This window comes from Mustela nivalis (assembly GCF_964662115.1).
Source record: "Mustela nivalis genome assembly, chromosome: 20".
Classification (NCBI taxonomy): domain Eukaryota; kingdom Metazoa; phylum Chordata; class Mammalia; order Carnivora; family Mustelidae; genus Mustela; species Mustela nivalis.
The window spans coordinates 32,427,986-32,446,647 of NC_139039.1; positions in this window are offsets into that span (position 1 = coordinate 32,427,986).

Below are 18,662 nucleotides of genomic sequence, written 5' to 3' on the forward strand. Positions count from 1 at the left end.
AAAAACACTCAGACCCTCTTTTGTACTCCTGAAAGCAGGAAATAAATTGCCTCTGTGAAGGGCACGTCTGTATCTAGAGGGTGGAAGGCATCCTTATCACCAGAGATAGGGAAGTCAGGGCTGAAAAATCTACCTAAACAAATTTTGTTACTTCTTTATTACTTTGCCTCCCCGTCCAAACTCCTTTGTCGAATTTTCACAAATAATTCTTTGTTTTAAAAGGTATAAAAGCTGCCTCCGTTGGTCACTTTCTTGAGTTTCATATTTCTATGAGCTCTTGTACATATGTATTTTTTTAAATATTTTTTTTAAAGATTTTATTTATTTATTTGTCAGAGAGAGATCACAAGTAGGCAGAAAGGCAGGCAGAGAGAGAGGAGGAAGCAGGCTCCCTGCTGAGCAGAGAGCCCGATGCGGGACTCGATCCCAGGACCCTGAGATCATGACCTGAGCCGAAGACAGCGGCTTAACCCACTGAGCCACCCAGGCGCCCAAGCTCTTGTACATATGAAATGAAATTTGTTTTTCTCCTTTTAACCTGACTTGTGTCATTTTAATCATTAGGCCAGCCAAAGAAATGAGGAGTGGAAGCCTTTCACCCCTACAGTTTTGGCACCCAGCATGGGGCTCTTCACTGGCTGGATACTGCTTGCTCTGGGGCTGTGGCACCTGAAAGAGTCTGGGACCTCTGACAAGAGCCACCAGAAGGTCAGAATTCTTACCACATCAGTATCCCAGATCTCTGCCTGTGGAGCCTGGTAGAAGAGAACTCGTTGGGAGTCCTTTTCTTTTCTAAATTTAAATTAACCAGACAAAACTTTGGTGTGACTTCGTTCCTTGGGTAGAGCAACATTGATTTGTTATGAGTACTCTTGTTTTCTATTGATCCCTCTCCTCGCAGAGACAGTCAGTGTGTTCCTTTGTCTCTGCCTTTTCAGTCAGTTATCCCAAGAAAGAAAACCATAGGGTAAAACACATACATAGGTCCTATAAGCCCGTTCCAACGAGCTTCCGCAACTAGTGAGTTCATACTTTCTCACCAGACCAATGTGTATTTAGACAAGCTTTGCTGTGGGTCCCTCAAGGAAAACGAGGGTGAGGCTGTCCTTTCACTCGTTCTCTACCGTGAGAGCTTAGCTTTGTGGCCAGTGAGAATATTCTGTCTGATCTCTGTCATCCAGGAGGTACATATACTGTATACTGTGCATTTTTGGTAGCCAGTTGAATAGACTGGGATTCTGTGATATGAAATCACAAACCATATTCTCTTCGTCTGGCCATGCCAGCTTTCAGGAGAGTTTGTGACGAGGAGCCCCACTCCACAAGGGATGTTTGTTGTCCTATAACCTTCATGGCTTTGTTAGTGCTGGAAAAGTCCCATTCCTGTAATGTCGGCCTGATGTCATCAATCTACAGTTCTTTATGGTTGGAGGCATCTCACGTTCCCATGAGAAGTGAACAATACCATTTTCACTCCACAATTCTTATTGCCTGTGACAACAAAAGTCCTTCCTTTCTTAGACTCTGGGAGTCAACTTTTGTGTCCATGGTAAAGATTTATTCTTAGCCTGGAAATTTACTTCTGGGTTTTTCCATATAAAGGGTTATTAGATTGAGTTGTTATTAGAATAAATATGCTAATTGAGATCACACTCCCCAGTGGCCAGATGATAGACCATTGGAATTAAAAAAATTCTATATTTATTGGGCACCTGGGTGGTGGCTCAGTGGGTTAAAGCCTCTGTCTTTGGCTCAGGTCATGATCCCAGGGTCCTGGGATCAAGCCCTACATCGGGCTCTCTGCTCAGCGGGGAGCCTGCTTCCCTTCTTTTCTCTCTCTGCCTGCCTCGCTGCCTACTTGTGATCTCTGTCTGTCAAATAAATAAATAAATTCTTAAAAAAAAAAAAACTTTTATATTTACAAACATTAGGGAGTTCTCATCCTAAACAACTGTCTTCTTTGTATTTCTAGGAAAAGCAAATTTAAAAAAGGACATCAAGGAGTATAATGGCCAGCTTCAGGGATTTCCTTAACACAATGAAGGAACAGAAAGTAATTTTGGAGTAAAACTCAAAGTCCTTATCAGCATAAACTCCTCTTTTCCATCGTCTTTATCTCCATTCCTTGTCTTTGAGCCTCCAGAAGATCTTTTAGATCTCTGAGCCCCAGGTGTGAATCCCCCTTCTCAAAATCCAACTGCCATTCTTCAATAAATCCCCTTACTATCTAAATTCCTCCAGCTTCCTTAGAAAATTCCTTAAACACCTAACTATCAGTTTGAACTTTCGTTTCCCTACAAGATTTACAAAAAGCACTCCAGCTAGGTCTGGGGTATAGAGGTTATTTATAGAAAAGCAAATGTCAGGAAGTCAATTTAGGAAGAGACCTTGGGACAGGTGGTGAAACTTGTTTTACGGTCCCCTACTGCTCCTCCAACTTTCCAGGCCTCTGTATTCAGGCTCTGCCAGCATCAGGCCTTCCTGGGTGAAATCCTTTGTAAATATACCCCGGACACCCACTGCAGAAAGAATTCACGTACCTCAGACACAGCAGACCTATCTCCAATTACACTGCCCCTTTACCTCCACTTCCAGAAGATTCTACCAAATTTAGAGAGAAATCAGAAATATTAATGGTCATTCATAACTCCCCACATAGGTTGATTGGCTGCTGCTAAAGATTCTTCTTCCACTCATGATTATACTGTAGTTTCAGACATGCCGAACAGCCCACTGGGAGAGAAAACAGATGCCAGAAGTTCTTCCAAGTCCTCCGGCAAATGACCAGAAAATGGCTCAGCTGGAAGCAGATATTCAAGCATTGACAAAGCAGTAGTAGAGGCTTTCTCCCCTAAAATGAATTGGTCTAAGTTTGAATTGTATCCTCAGAAAAAAGGAGAGCATCCAAAGATCTTTACTGAATGTATTATACTGACTTTTTTTAAACTTTTTTTAAAAAAATATTTTATTTATTTATTTGACAGACAGAGATCACAAGTAGGCAGAGAAGCAGCCAGAGAGGGAGGGGGAAACAGGCTCCCCACTGAGCAGAGAGCCCGATGCGGGGCACAATCCCAGGACCCTGAGATCATGGCCTGAGCCAAAGGCAGAGGCTTTAACCCACCAAGCCACACAGGCGTCCCATTATACTGACTTTTTAAAGACATACTTCACTAAACCCTGAAGCTCTAGAACATAGGAAGCTTTTGATTTCCATCTTAGTAGGCAATTTTTTTCTTTCTTCCTGATAAAAAGATACAAATTCAATATAATGTAGTTGGGTGGACCAGGCAGCCTATATGTCATAATAAAAGCAGCTACTCAATTGTTTTGAGTATTGCTTACGGGAATACAGAAATAACAGAATTTAAATCAACAATTCTTGCTTTGCAGTTGGAATCTCTAGAGAAACCAAAACATAACTCCAAGAACAACTCAAAGTTCGAAAAAAAAAAAAAAAGCCCTTCCTATTTGTTACCAGGTATTTGTAGATACTATTTAATAAATAAATAAATAATTTGGGAGAAAAAAACAAAAAACCACCAGGATGTCAGAAGAATAATTGTCCTTCAGTTAAGAGATGGAAAAGTTTAAAAAACAACCCTGTAGGTTCTAGCAGACCCAGAGTGTCTGTTTTTCTCTTCCTGTGGGACAATTTCCCACCAGTGGTCAGGGTTAGCCAATCCTCAGTAGTACCCCAGGGCCTACCATTAAACTTAAAGCAGAGAATTGGGAATGGAATTTTTAATTAACATTGATGTTACTTTACCATGCATTCAGAGGACTTATCTCTACCTGTCACCTCTGATTCTTTTGAAGCTGTTGGACTCATTGGACAACATATTCCAAGGCTCCTATATCAGCTCCCCCATTTTTAATGGCCTCCGTTAGCAATCCTGACTCTGCTAGTGTCCAGCTCCTCACCAGCAAACCTCTTTGTTAGAGATTTGTTATGCAAGTTTAATGCCACTATAAAATGTCATAAGAAAGGCATTTTTATTTCCCAGCCCTCAGACCAAATCCCAAGTTTCTTACAGGAAATTCCCTTACTGGAATTTCATTTTCCCTTACTGGAAATTCATCTTGATTTAAATTCCTCTGAAGAGGGTGAATCTTTAAAAGATGTCCCAATTAGTCTCTGAGCCACAATATGAATGAATTTGGATCGTTACTATATGCAGAGTCCATAAGCATAACTTGGAAAAAGGATAAACCCTTTCCATTTCCTCAATACCCTTTCCCCTGAGTTGTAGAGTGAGGAATTAGCACACCGCAGACCCATGAAACAGCCTGTGCTTGTCTTCACTTCCTCATCCGTTAACACTCCAGGATGGCTGGGAAAGAAAAAAGGTCAATTTGACTCAGATGGGAAATAAAGTGGATTTTTTGCAAGACCTAAGAGCCATAAACTCCTTTGTGATTCTTTGCCACCCTGTGGTACCTAATTCAGCTACTGTTCTTACCTCAACTCTCTTTACATTTATATTAGGGAGGAGACAATTACTACGCAGTCACATACATCAGGGATATTGTGATTGTCCTGTGCTATTTTTGAAGGCCCTAAAGCCAACTTGGACTCTGTAGCCTTTACTTAGGTCTCCACTGCTGTTGAGTATATTGATGATATTTTACCTTGTAGCCACACTAATCTAGGTACTCTTATAGACCATTCTCCTAAAGACCCCAGCTGAATGAGTCCATAAAGCATCCCAATTTAAACTTCAACGGGTGCAAACAACTCTTAACCTACTTAGGACATGCAATATCTTAGGACATTCAGAATTCACACCAAGTGTTGAGGGATAGCTCAGTGGTAGAGCATTTTCATCCCTAAATGCTGTGAGACTCTTTGGGTGAGACTACTTTGTTCATCCCTCTCTCCAAAATAAAGAAAGCAGTTGCATAAGTATCTAAGGGTAACTGACTACTGTAAGCAATGGATTCCCATTTTTGTTGCCCTTAAGAAGCCTCTGTGTGTCCCCGCCCACCCCGATACCACCTCCCAACCCATTTTGTAGTCTTCAGAAGCATTAACCTCCTTTGAAGCTTTAAAATTAACACTGCCCACACCTCAGCTCTTGGCTTACCTAATGTTGACAAACTTCTTCATTTATAGTATCACGAAAATAATGGTGGTGTTGCAGGCTTCCTAGGACAACTTTTTGACTTTCAGATATGGCCTGTGGTATCCTTCTCATACCAGTAAGATGCCGTGGTACCAGGTACGGCCCCATGCTTACATGCAGGGGTACAGCTGCTACATTTATTGACCAAAGCAGTGCGGACATGAGACTCCCCTGTTGGCCTCTATGTTCCCTGTACATTGTCTGTTTTCTTACAAGTTCACAAGACACAGGACTCTCTGCAGGGTGACGGACAACCTATGAGCAAGTTCTTTCGACTAACCCTCCCATCATCTTCTGACATTGTAACACTTAAAATCCAACTAGTTTACTGCCCCCACCCCCACCGCCGCACCAGGGATTTAGTACTGTGACTTTTCAGTAAGCAGAGCCTAGAATTTTAGGGGCATGTAAGAGATCTGCAAAGGCAAAAAAGAACCTAGATTAGAATGAGGAAGAGCAAACAGAAGGAACAAACTGAAGCACATTTCCCCACAACCCACTTAACCGGCCTCTAATCCTAGGAAGAGATCAGTACAACAAAATGGCTGTGTCTCATTTATATGATGAAAGTGTTAATTCTCTTTTAATAGATATATGTTAGACACTATTTGTCCTGTTAGATTTACAAAGAAGCACCATGTTTTCCCTCATTGTTTGTATAAGCTTCTCCTTGCTGGGCAATCAGTATTTAGGGCAAGATAGTTTCGGAGTACAGCAGAGGCTAATTTTGGATAGTGGTATTGAACCCTTGTTCTATTACCGTGGAAATATTTAAGATCTCCTTTTTCAATCCATGAGTTCCAATGCTTGGAAGTTAAGTCCTTCACAGTGAAGAGAATTTGCAGAGATGGTATATGAGTGAATTTTCTATGATTTCTTATCTAATATGTGTACATGGTATGACTTTATGAACAGAGGAGCTAGGTTTGTAATTTGGCATTTAGAGTCGAGTATTTGGTGATGGTTTTCCTCAATATTGTCATTGGTTTGGAAATTACCTATTTAAGGTTTCTTATACTACTTGTTAAAGCAAAGAACGTGTTTTACTATATTGTTTCATGTGGTTGATTTTAGTGATCAGGAAGAATATAGTTGCTAGTCCTCTAAGGAAAAAATTTATTTGAGAAAATTAAAATTACTTCCATGATGAGAGAAAACAATGGGAGACTAAAGCAAATTCTACATTAGACTCTGGTGTACATAATTTCTTAGCGCTGAAAGTCTGGTTCACTCTGACTGTTAAATAAAAAACAGGTAACTGAGGTTCCTGCTGAGTCATCAGAGGAATCTGACTGAAGTAGTTATTAACACCAAATATGCCTTGTAACCAAATTCATAAGTGAGAACGATGATCATAAACCATGCTTTCTTTCTTGATGTGATGTACATTTGCTTTATATGAATTGCTTTTTCTTTCTTTTTCTCCTTTCTCATTACTTTATTAATTAACATATATTGTATTGATGATATTCAAACTTCAGAATAGAGAAAGTAAATTTGATATTGTAGCTAAATGAGAGGGATGGAAATTTACTTTCCTAGCATTCCTTAGATCTCAAGTGTGGGAAAGTAACTGAGGGTCTTTTAATCAAATGCACTTGCAAGAGCCTTTGAATTGGCTATGAGCAACATGAATAAAAGAAGCTTTAAGAGATATCAGCTTCTACTTTGGTATGAGAAAGAAGAGGCACCCTGACATCAGTTTTACAATAATTTTTGTTTTTTAATTGAAGTATAGTTGATGCACAATGTCACATGGGCTGGTGTTGACTCAGTGAGTTACCTACTGCCTTTTAATGATTTTTTAATTTAGGTAGGCAGAATGATTTCTATTATTTGTAAAAACCCTGATCAGTATAGAATTAATGGCTAGTTTCTTAATGTTTCTCTACCCTATCTCACTTGAATGTAGACATCATGATGATTAAGAACAGTTTTCATACAATATAGGTTTGTAAGTAATTTTTCTTAGTCTTTAAAAAATTAACATATATAAAGCATATACCAATACAACTTGTGTGTGTTTATGTGTGTGTGTGTGTGTGTAATTAAAAGAAAGGAAGAAGTAAAAAATAGTTCCTAGTAACTCCATATAAGAATGAGTCATAGTGGGAGAGTATTCTTCAGAAATATATAATTTAGTTTATGCACAATCTAAATCTTGTTGTCACTCATTGTTCTTTTTCTCCTCATATATGATTTTATGTTACTTTGATAGTATAACTCATTGTCTAAAACTCTGTTTATTGTAAGTCCTAAGGAGATAGTGATTAAAGTAAAAGAAGAAAAGATAATTTTAAATGTTAGTATAATTTTTTAGTAGAAATCAAAGGTTAATGGTTGATATTATTTTCATCAAATTTCCTAATTATTAGAATGCCAAAACTGTTTTCTGGTTTTAGGGTTCTCTTACATTGCTTGTTTCCTTTGCTTATAGCTAAGTCATATACCATTGCCAGTTTTTATATCATTTACACATTGGCTTATTATTTCACTTGGAAAAAAAAAGAATTGTTGAAAGAATAATTCTTCATGTAGACATTTTTTTAATGTTTTCATAATGCAGTAATCCCTCCAGAATGAAGATAACACTACAGAATCTATTAATTGCTTAGTGTTTAAATTTGTAGCAAAGTAATCTTTATATATGATTTTGCCTTCTATTTACTGTTATTCTATACTGCAATAGGATATCCTTTTTTGAATGTATTGGCATACAAAAAAAAGTAAAAAATATATCATTCTCATATCTTTCCTCAAATTATATATTTACAAAATGAATAAAGTAGTGTAAACTCATGACCAGCATGTGGTTAATGATGAACGCCAGAACATTTTCTCCCAAACATATTCTTCATCATTCTTTTTTTCTATTTCATATTCCTTCTATTTTTCTCTAAAAATGTTTCTTTCACTTTTGATTTTGAAGTTTTCAATTTTTTTGGAAAGATTTTCTTTACTTATTTTAGAGAGAGGAGCAGAGGGAGAGAGAAAGTAAATCTCTATTGAGCATGGAGATTTACTTGGGGCTCGAGCTCATGACCCTGAGGCAATGACCTGATCTGAAATCTAGAGTCAGATGCTGTGAGTTCTGGGTGACTCAGTCCGTTGTGTCTTGCCTTCAGCTCAGGTCATGATCCCAGGGTCCTGGAATCCAGTCGTGCTTCAGGCTCCTTGCTCAGTGGGGAGCCTGCTTCTCCCTCTGCCTGCCCCTCCCCCTCTTTGTGCTCCCCCTCCTTGCCTCCCTCTCTCTCTGACAAATAAATAAATAAATCTTCAAAAACAAAAGGCAAATGCTTCACCCAGGCTCCCCTGGAGTTTTCAATTTTTAGAACGCATTTTCTCTTTTCTCCCTAAATCTTAACCTACCTAAAATTGTGAATACCTTGAAGATAAGCTTACTTATTATCTATAGAACACTGTTCGTTAGGGCACCTCAGTGGCTCAGTTGGTTGAATGCTAGACTCTTGGTTTTGGCTCAGGTCATGATCTCAGGGTTGTGAAATTAAGCCCAGGTCAGGCTCTATGCTCAGTGGGGAATTTGCTTGAGATTCTCTCTCTCCCCCTCTCCCTTTGCCTGTCCCTCTGCTTCTGCATGTGCTCTCTTTCTAAAATAAAATAAATAAAATCTTTAAAAAAAAAAAGAATTCCATTTTCTTATCATTGATAAATTCATGATTGTCAATGAATTAATGAATCTGAATAATTTTTAAAAACCTTTGTTACTAAATATTATATGTTGTAATTGCATTGGGATATCTCTGTTTCTTTTTTTTAAGATTTTATTTATTTATTTGACATGAAGAGAGATCACAAGTAGGCAGAGACAGGCAGAGAGAGAGAGGGAAGCAGGCTCCTTACTGAGCAGAGAGCCTGATGCAGGGCTTGATCCCAGGACCCTGAGACCATGACCTGAATAAATAGTGTTTATCCAATTTGCTGTGCTATGTATAACCTAAATTCACAAGTATAAATCTATTAGTGCCTACCTGCATTTTTATGTAAATTAGAATACTATTCATTTCCAATCCTGTTTATCTTTTATAATGAGAAGGTTTTTTATTTTTTGTTTGTTTGTTTAGCTGCCTTCCAAAAAATCTAAATATTTATTTGAATTTTGAATTAAATTAGTTGACCAATAACTAAGGTTCTTATTCATTAAACAAGATATATTTTGTTATCATAAGGGAGATTCCCTCACATTTCAAATGTTATGAACATCTTCACTTTTCCTTAAATGGAAGAGTGGCTGATATTTCTTGTAAGAGAGTGGAAGAGAGAAAGACAGGAAGTTTTATTTTATTTTTGGAGTTGGATCACATTATCTTAACACTCATTTGTCATCCCAATGGCACAAAATACTTCAAAATGTGATTTGGGCAATAATTATATTTGGTAGTTCACCTGAGTCAATATGTTTCTCTGTACTTATAAACTGAGAAAAGGAGAGAGACTTTGAATTCCTAGAGCCTAGCATAGTATCAGACATTTGTAGTTATATAATAAATGGTTTTTCATAAACCGAAGGAACAAATTTATTTCTGTAGTGTTGCAAATTCATTCATGTGACCATTTGCCTTCCCAGAGAAAATTTAGCTTTTTTATGTCTTATCTCATCTTCTTGATGGTTCATTCATTTGGCCATTTGGCAAATATTTATTTATGAAGTTCTACAATATGCCAGACATTTCTATTCTATAGCAGAGAAAGGCAATACATGGGAGAAATCACAGAGAAATATGAGTATTTGAGACTGAGATAAGTACCGAAGACAAAATAAATTTGGAGAAAGTAAGTGTTGAAGAAGGGCATCTATTTGGAGCGGCCAGAAAAGACCTCACTGTTACTTAAATTACAACCAAGAGGAAGTGAGTGAATGAGTCAAGAGAGAGAATTCTAAGTAGTCAAAGGACAAGAGTAGAGAACTTGTAAAGAATTATATGTAGCAAATTCAAGAAAAACTGGTGAGACATGGGGCTGGAATGAAGTAGGAAATGGGAATAAAGTCAAATAACAAGGCACAACACCTTAGGAAACCTTTGAGTTCATTGTACGGAATTTGGCATTTACGCTGAATGATATATGGAGCTCCTGGGGTTGAACAGAAAAGTGGCCTGATCTGATTTAGATTTCTTTTCTTTGAGGTTTATTGAGGTATAATTCACTAATAAAAAATTGTATAAATGTAAGCTGTACACGTGATGTTTTGGCATGCATATAACTTGTGAAACGATTACCACGATCAAGTTAACACATTCACTGTCTCACATAGTTAGTGTGTGTGTGTGTGTGTGTGTGTGTCTGTGGTGAGAACCCTAAAATCAGGTCTCTTGGAAAATTTCAAGTATGCAATTCCCATATTATTAGCTACATTCATCATGCTGTACGTTATCTCCAAAACGTACACACCGCCTAACTGAAACTTTGTACCCTTTGTGAACATCTCATTTCCTCACCTCCCACCCCTGCCAACCTGCACTCTACTCTGCTTGAATAAGTAAGACATTATTTAGATTTCACATATAAATAGGATGCAATATTTGTCTTTTAAATTTGGCTTCTGATTTAAATTAACAGAATTACTTCACATTTTCTAATGAAAATACACGGAAGACTCCTGGGCATCTGGGTAGCTCAGAGGGTCCTCTGTCCCTCTCCCTGCTTGTTCCCTCTCTCAAAAAAATAAATAAAATCTTTAAAAAATAGAAAAGAAAATAGAGCTGACAGAACTAAAAATAAGATTTGTTGGCATAGGATTTGAGTGAATATGTATGTATAATGTATATATGTAGGTGTTTATCATGCATATATCTTAAAAGTATTAATGAATTTTCCCAATTTTACTTTTTCTAAGTGGAATACTTTAGGCTTTGCTTTCTATATAGGTAACTTCATGTAATATTTTATTTTGAAAGTTGGTTTGAAATTAAATAATTTCTTCAAATGTCACAACCAAGTCATAAGGTCATGGAGTTGATCATTTTAAAGTATATTTATTCACTTTTTGCAGAAACCAAGGGAAAGTTACTCTCTGCACTGCTAAAAATAAAATTGATTTATTGATTTACTTGCTCCTATTTCTTCTTTTTTGCTGATATTAAATTCCTAATAAGAGCCATATTTACATTCATACAGACATACATGTAAGGATATAATATTCTGAATATAGCTTCCAATAAATATATATTTGAATACTGATACAAAGGAAACAGTGTCATTTTGATTATCAATAAGACAAGAGCTAATATTTTAGAATGGTTACACACAATTTTATTTATATTCAAAGTTAAGATCACATGATTGTTTTAAGATAATCATAGTTAAAGTGATTTAAAATTCAAGAAGCACACATTAAATTGCGTACAAAGAAATCAACGAAAAATCATATTCTAATTTAAACAAAAGTATGAAGCTTCTGAAAGGAAAGGGAAACTTTTCTATGAAGGACTAAAACTATCACAGAGTTAAAGAGGCATGTGTCTAACTTTAATGAATTGGTAATTTGATATGTAAGAAAACTCCAAATACAACAAAAAACCCAACCCTGTTATAGTGTGTTTAATGGTGACAGTTCCACATTCATTGTCATTGACTTCTCTGAAAAATTTCACTGTAAGGGACAGTGAGTTTTTCTTAGAATATGAGATGAATTGGAAAAGGAACAAGCCGTCATGATGTCTCTGATGAACTTTGAGTCCAGGAAGACAGAGGTCCTGAGATCTAATGACTCAAGGAACTGGCGGATCAAAATTTTGGAGGTGGAAAGTTTAACTGGCATCTGAGGGCAAAGCTACACCAACACCAATGATATGGTGAACCATCAAAGGACATGTTTCTCACTGGGGGTACTTTTCCAAAATGCAGTTTGGGCAGCCCTATGCCCTAGGAGAATCGTGAGGCCAGTGGTCCTAATATAACGCTGGGAGAGACATTGCTTTAAGAGCTCTTCTCCTTTTTCCATTCCATTTTCCCCAAGAACTAGTGACTATACATGAAGTTTAAATTCATTTTTAAGAATTTATCCAATTTAAATCCAGGGAAATAAGTGACTTATTGCACTGATGATCAAGAAGTAATCCTTTTATGTTCTACAAATTTAGGACATGTGTGGTATGTGTTAGACCCATTCTTTTGCATTAAAATTTCTGTTGTTTTCACTGTACTGTTTAAATAAAACGTTTTTTAAAATTTGTGTGTGTGCATGTGTTCCAAAATTCATTGTTTATGCACCACACCCAGTGCTCCATGCAATAGTACCCTCCTTAATACCCAGCGCTAGGCCCTCCACACCCCACAACACCCTCCCCTCCAAAACCCTCAGCTTGTTTCTCAGAGTCCACAGTCTCTCATGGTTAGTCTCCCCCTCTGATTTCCCTCAGCTCCCTTCTCCTCTCCATCTCCCTTTGTCCTCCATGTTATTTGTTATGCTCCACAAATAAGTGAAACCATATGATAATTGACTCTCTCTGCTCGACTTACTTCACTCAGCACGATCTCCTCCAGTCCTATCCATGTTTATACATCCTTTCTGATGGAGGCATAATACTCCATTGCATATATGGACCATATCTTCTTTATATATTCATCCATTGAAGGGCATCTTGGCTCTCTCCACAGTTTGGCAGCCGTGGCCATTGCTGCTATGAACTTGGGGTACAGATGGCCCTTCTTTTCACTACACTGTATCTTTGGGGTAAATACTCAGTAGTGCAATTGCAAGGTGATAGGGTAGTGCTCTTTTTAATTTTTTGAGGAATCTCCACACTGTTTTCCAAAGTGGCTGCGCCAACTTGCATTCCCACCAACAGTGTAAGAGGGTTCCTCTTTCTCCACATCCTCTTCAATACTTGTTTACTGTCCTGTTGATTTTGGCCACTCTCACTGGTGTAAGGTGGTATCTCAATGTGGTTTTGATTTGAATCTAATGATGATGAACATTTTTTCATGTGTCTGTTAGCCATTTGTATGTCTTATTTGGAGAAGTGTCTATTCATTTCTTCTGCCCATGTTTTTGCAATGATTATCTGTTATGTGTGTGTTGAGTTTGAGGAGTTCTTTATAGATCTTGGACATCAGCCCTTTGTCTGTAGTGTCCTTTGCGAATATCTTCTCCCATTCCATGCGTTGCTTCTTTGTTTTGCTGACTGTTTCCTTTGCTGTGCAGGAGCTTTTGGTCTTGATGAAGTCCCAAAAGTTCATTTTTGCTTTTGTTTCCTTTGCCTTTGGGGACATGTCTTGAAAGAAGTTGCTGTGGCCAATGTCAAAGAGGTTACTGCCTATGTTCTCCTCTAGAGTTTTAATAGATTCCTGCCTCAGGTTGAGGGTTTTTTTTACGCATTTTGGGTATATCTTTGTGTATGGTATAAGAGAATGGTTGTTTCATTCTTTCGCACATAGCTGTCCAGTTTAATACAACTTTTTTTGATGTGGACTTTTTGAAAGATATTTTCTCTTTTATTTAGTGTGCACTTCATAAAAGGCATACACATTTCTCTTTGGCCTACCCTTTATCTTCTTGCTCAACTCATTTCAAAAAAGAATGTGAAATAAATTATGTTGTATTTTTCCATTTATTCTTACACTCTCAAATGCCTTGCACAGGGAGCTTAGAAAACAGTTAAATATATATTGAATTGATTATTTGTGAGGATTACAATAAAGAGGCAGATTGGGCTGAGAAACCTATTAAAACAGAGGAGCCATGTTTTCAAAACATCAGTGTTTACTATAACACATAGTGCTATAAAAATAATGGCAGTTGGCCATTCTTAGGTCCCAAACACGTCAAATGCCATATTTTAAAGGAAAAAAAATAAGTTTTTCTATTAGTTAGATAATAAGGTTAATATTATTTTAATAATTATCACTAGAAGATATCTATAGCAATAATTATTCAAATATATGATTTTATATTTAAGATTCAATTAAATTATAATTTTAATGAATTTAATGATTCAATAAATTTAATGATTCAATTTAATTATAATTTTAATGAAAAAATTATTTAATTTTATATCCTTTTTATTATTTATTATTCTTATTTTTATTTTATTTATTTTATTTTATATTTTTTATATATTTATATTTATTTTATTTATATATTTTTATTTATTTATTTTATTATTATTTTTAAATTATTATATCATTTATTATTTAATAATTTAAAAATTATTAATTTAATGATTACTAATGTATAAATGATTAATGATTGATGATCAAATATTTAAACTTAAGTTGATTGAAATTTTGGATAAAATCTAAACAGAGCAAACCCTAATAAGGTATCATTATGGCTTCCTCATTTAAAATTTTAAAAATATATAAGAGATATATAAACCTTTCTCCGTTCTTCAGAACTTTATATAAGAGTTTTACTTTTTATTTATTTTTTAAAAGATTTTATTTATTTATTTGAGAGAGAGACACACAGCAAGAAAGGGAACAGAAACAGGGGGAGTGGGAGAGAGAGAAGTAGGCTTCCCACTGAGCAAGGAGCCTGATGCTGGGCTAGATCCCAGGACCCTGGGATCATGACCTGAGCCCAAAGGCAGCTGCTTAATGATTTAACCATCCAGGCATCCCTGTATAAGGTTTTCTTAATGCCAAGAAAGTTAGTGAAATTTTGGAAAGACATTAAAGAAATAGCATGACTAACTACAATTGCCTTTTTCATAAGTTCCTTTAGCATTGAATTATACGTATGTCCCATAAATGTGATGACCTTAAGGATATATCTGTTTTAAAATTAATTATTTAATAAAATTAGAAAAAATATTAATATGCATCTTAAAAAATTTCCATTTTATTATACATTTAAAAATTGTTTTATGTTAATGTATACTTGCAGGGGAAAATACTGAAAATGCTCTATGGAATGCAGTCTTTTAAGGCTCAGTAATCATAGTAAAATGTGGGTGGTTTTAGCATTTCTCCAAAACAATTTAATACTTTTCCAGCACAGGAACTACCATTAGTAAGGACTGTTCTTAAAAAATATATTCTTGTTTTACTCCTTTTGAAAAGTTTAATTCTAATTTCTGCCTAAGTATATTTTATCAAGTCTCATATATATCTCAATTAATGAAACTGTGAAAAAGTCAAAAAATGTTTATCTTATAATTAGAATCTGTAGAATCTTTAATTTTGAAATAATCATACAATAGTAAAGTATTCATCATCCTTGTAATTATAAGATAATATCATAGTGGTGATTTAGGTGTTAATCATAAATCTTTCAAAATGCAATACACAATTGATATAAATTCATTATTCTGTGATAGAATCCTAAAATCTAGTCCTAATCATAAATCCTAATTTGAATCCTAATTTAAGCAGTGGGAAAAGAGCTTAAATTACACAGTGGGCTGATTTTGTAATTTTTAATTATTTTCCTTGTTAAAAGTTAAGTCAACTTCTATCAGACATTTTAAATTACTTTATATTGTTAAAATAGCTAAATTAAATTTTAAGGGAAAAAAACAGAGCTACAAGAGAGATGAACACAGAGTGACAATAATGGGAATAAAACAAAACAGTTTAGACTCTTTAGGAGGAGAGTAAGGTACCTGAAAGTTACCAAAATAGCCATTTAGGTTATCTCACTTTTATGGCCTATAGAAATAAATTCCAAGGTGAGTGACAAAGAGCTCCTGTATTAAACAGCTTGGATTATACAACAGGAATTGTTGCTACTGGTGTTATTACACATGGTGATATAAATCACACACAAGGTGGCTATGTGGCAGGGTGAAAAATTTTTGAGCTTTGAAGCAAAATAGTACTGGGTTTAAGATCTAGCACCATACTATATCAATTAGACAGTTTCTGAGACACCATTTAAACTCTCTGTGTTTTAGATTTCATTATGCATGGGGAAGAGGGATCATCTCTTCTTTGGAGGGCTCTTGTAAGATGAGGAATAATTTAATACTCCTGGGAATCTAGCAGATTAGCATTTGGAAGTGAACACTTGACAGAACAAATTGTACCATGGAGGGCCATAGGCTTGGGAGGAATCAAGAAAACTTTTGTGGAGGAATTTGTTCTTTAGAAGGGACTTGAATGATAATTTTTGTTAGAGAAGCAGCTGCATATATCTTATCTTGAAAGCATGACAAAAGGCAATGTTGTGCTATGAGCAAAGTGGCTGGAGCGTTGGTATCGGCAGGGAATATGAGATGCACGGAACTTGGATGTGATACAGTGCATCTGGTCCCTTCTCACTGGCTCCGTTGCCCCCACCTGTCTCTCTCTTGGAGCATTGCAAAAGCAGCTTACCTGTTTTTGTTTTTACCCTTAGGTTCCTTCCAACTATTTTTTTTTTAAAGATTTTATTTATTTATTTGACAGAGAGAGATCACAAGTAGGCAGAGAGGCAGGCAGAGAGAGAGGAGGAAGCAGGCTCCCCGCTGAGCAGAGAGCCCGATGTGGGACTTGATCCCAGGACCCTGAGATCATGACCCGAGCGGAAGGCAGCGGCCTAACCCACTGAGCCACCCAGGCGCCCCACCAACTATTTTTTTTTTAAAGATGACTTATTTATTCATTTATTTGAGAGAGCTCAAGCAGGGGGAGTGGCACAGGGTGAGGGGAAACCAGCTCCCCGCTGAGCATGGAGCCCCATGTGGGGGTCGATCCCAGCACTCTGGGATCATGACCTGACCGGAACACAGACACTTAACTGAGTGAGCCACCCAGGCCCCCAGCTCCAATTTCTTGACATTCCTTTGCTACATTATTTTAATTTTAAAGGAATATTGCTAAATGTTGTATAAATTATGAATGGAGTTAAGAGAAACATGCAATATTTCTGTACTTCTGTTTTATCAGTCAGAAACATATATGTGGCCCATTTTAAGATCTATTTTTATTCTAAGTTGACATCTATTAGTGAGGAAACCAACTAAATAAAGTAAATTAGAAAAAGGAAAGTGCTATTAAGAAAATGATAAAGGAGGAGGCACCTGGCTGGCCTAGCCAGAAGATCATGTGACTCTTGATCTCAGGGTCATGAGTTTGAGCCCCACCTTGGGTGTAGAGATGACTTAAATAAATAAAACTTTAAAAAAAATTGTAAATGTAAAAAATATATTTGCAGTACTGTATTGATTGAAAAAATATGCAAATGAGTGGACCCCGTCAGTTCAAACAGGTGTTGTTCAAGGGTCAACTATAGCTTTTGCCTTTCACTCTTCACAAAAGATCTACAAATGATGGACAAATGATCCCAGGAGTTTTACATGGACGGTTCCATGTTTCATTATTTTATTCTTTATTAAAAGATAAAACAATAACCAGTAATTTTCCAGTGCTTTCAATAATCAAATGTATTTTTAATAATTCAGAATTTATTTAATGAAATGGAGATTTGTCCTTAAGTCTTAAAAAAATGAGAATTTCAACATGGATGGCAATGCTGTAGTTTGAATGAAATATCAGTATCAGTCCCATTGTGCTGGCTAATTTTCCCTGCAACGCTGCATAGCTTAGATTTGCTTAAACATTTATAACACCCATTGTTTTATTTAGTTTGGACTTCTGTAACAGAAGATAATTTACTAATAGCTTAAACAATAAAGACATTTCTCACAGTTCTAAGGCTGAGAGCGCTAAGATCAAGATGGCAGCAAGCCTGGTGTCTGAAGATGCCATGATCACAGGTGGCTGTGGGGGGGCTCACATGGCCGAGAAAGAAGGAGCAAGCTCATTGGTCTCTGCTTACAAGGGCACTAATCCCATCTCGAGGACCCAATTTATGACCACATCTAAACCTATTTGTCTTCCAAAGGCTGCACTTCCCAATACCATGACCACGGGTGTTAAAGCTTCAACATATGAATTTGGGAGAAATGCAAACTTTCAGTCCACAGCACCTACCCTCTCTTATTTCTAAGGTGGTCACTTTAGGAACATAGACAGAGATATTTATAGAATCTATTTGTAAACTTGTTAAACTAGAAGACTGGTTCATTCTACAAACTGTTCTAAAATCATTATAAAACTGATTACATATTTTTTCTGTTCTAAATGTGATTAGTGTCAAATATCCTTAGTAAGCTATATTCTCTTTATCATTATTCATAAAATAAGCCCAATATTGATAATTTCATCTTCCAACTTCTTCTGATATCATGTACAACTTACTCTCTTCATTAAACATGCAATTACTTTGCATCTTTATCTTCATTCCATATTATATAAGTAAACATCAGAGAAAGAAGAATGTGTATATTTTCAGTCCCATGAGAGATTATACAATTGATCTTCACTTTTAAAATAAGTATTACATTTTATTCTCTTATTTATCTTATTTTTACTTTTCTGACATTTAATTTCTTAGAATATTTGGGAGTTAGGCAAATATACATTTAAACATAATTTTATTGTTTAAACAAGATCAATATCTGATAACCATGTTTTATAATTAAAAAATAAATATATATAAAATTATATAGCTTCCATTAATAGTTCTTTCCCATCATTATTCTTTTGTAATCTTTTTAAAATTTATTCTTTAGAGAGATGACCTCATAACTG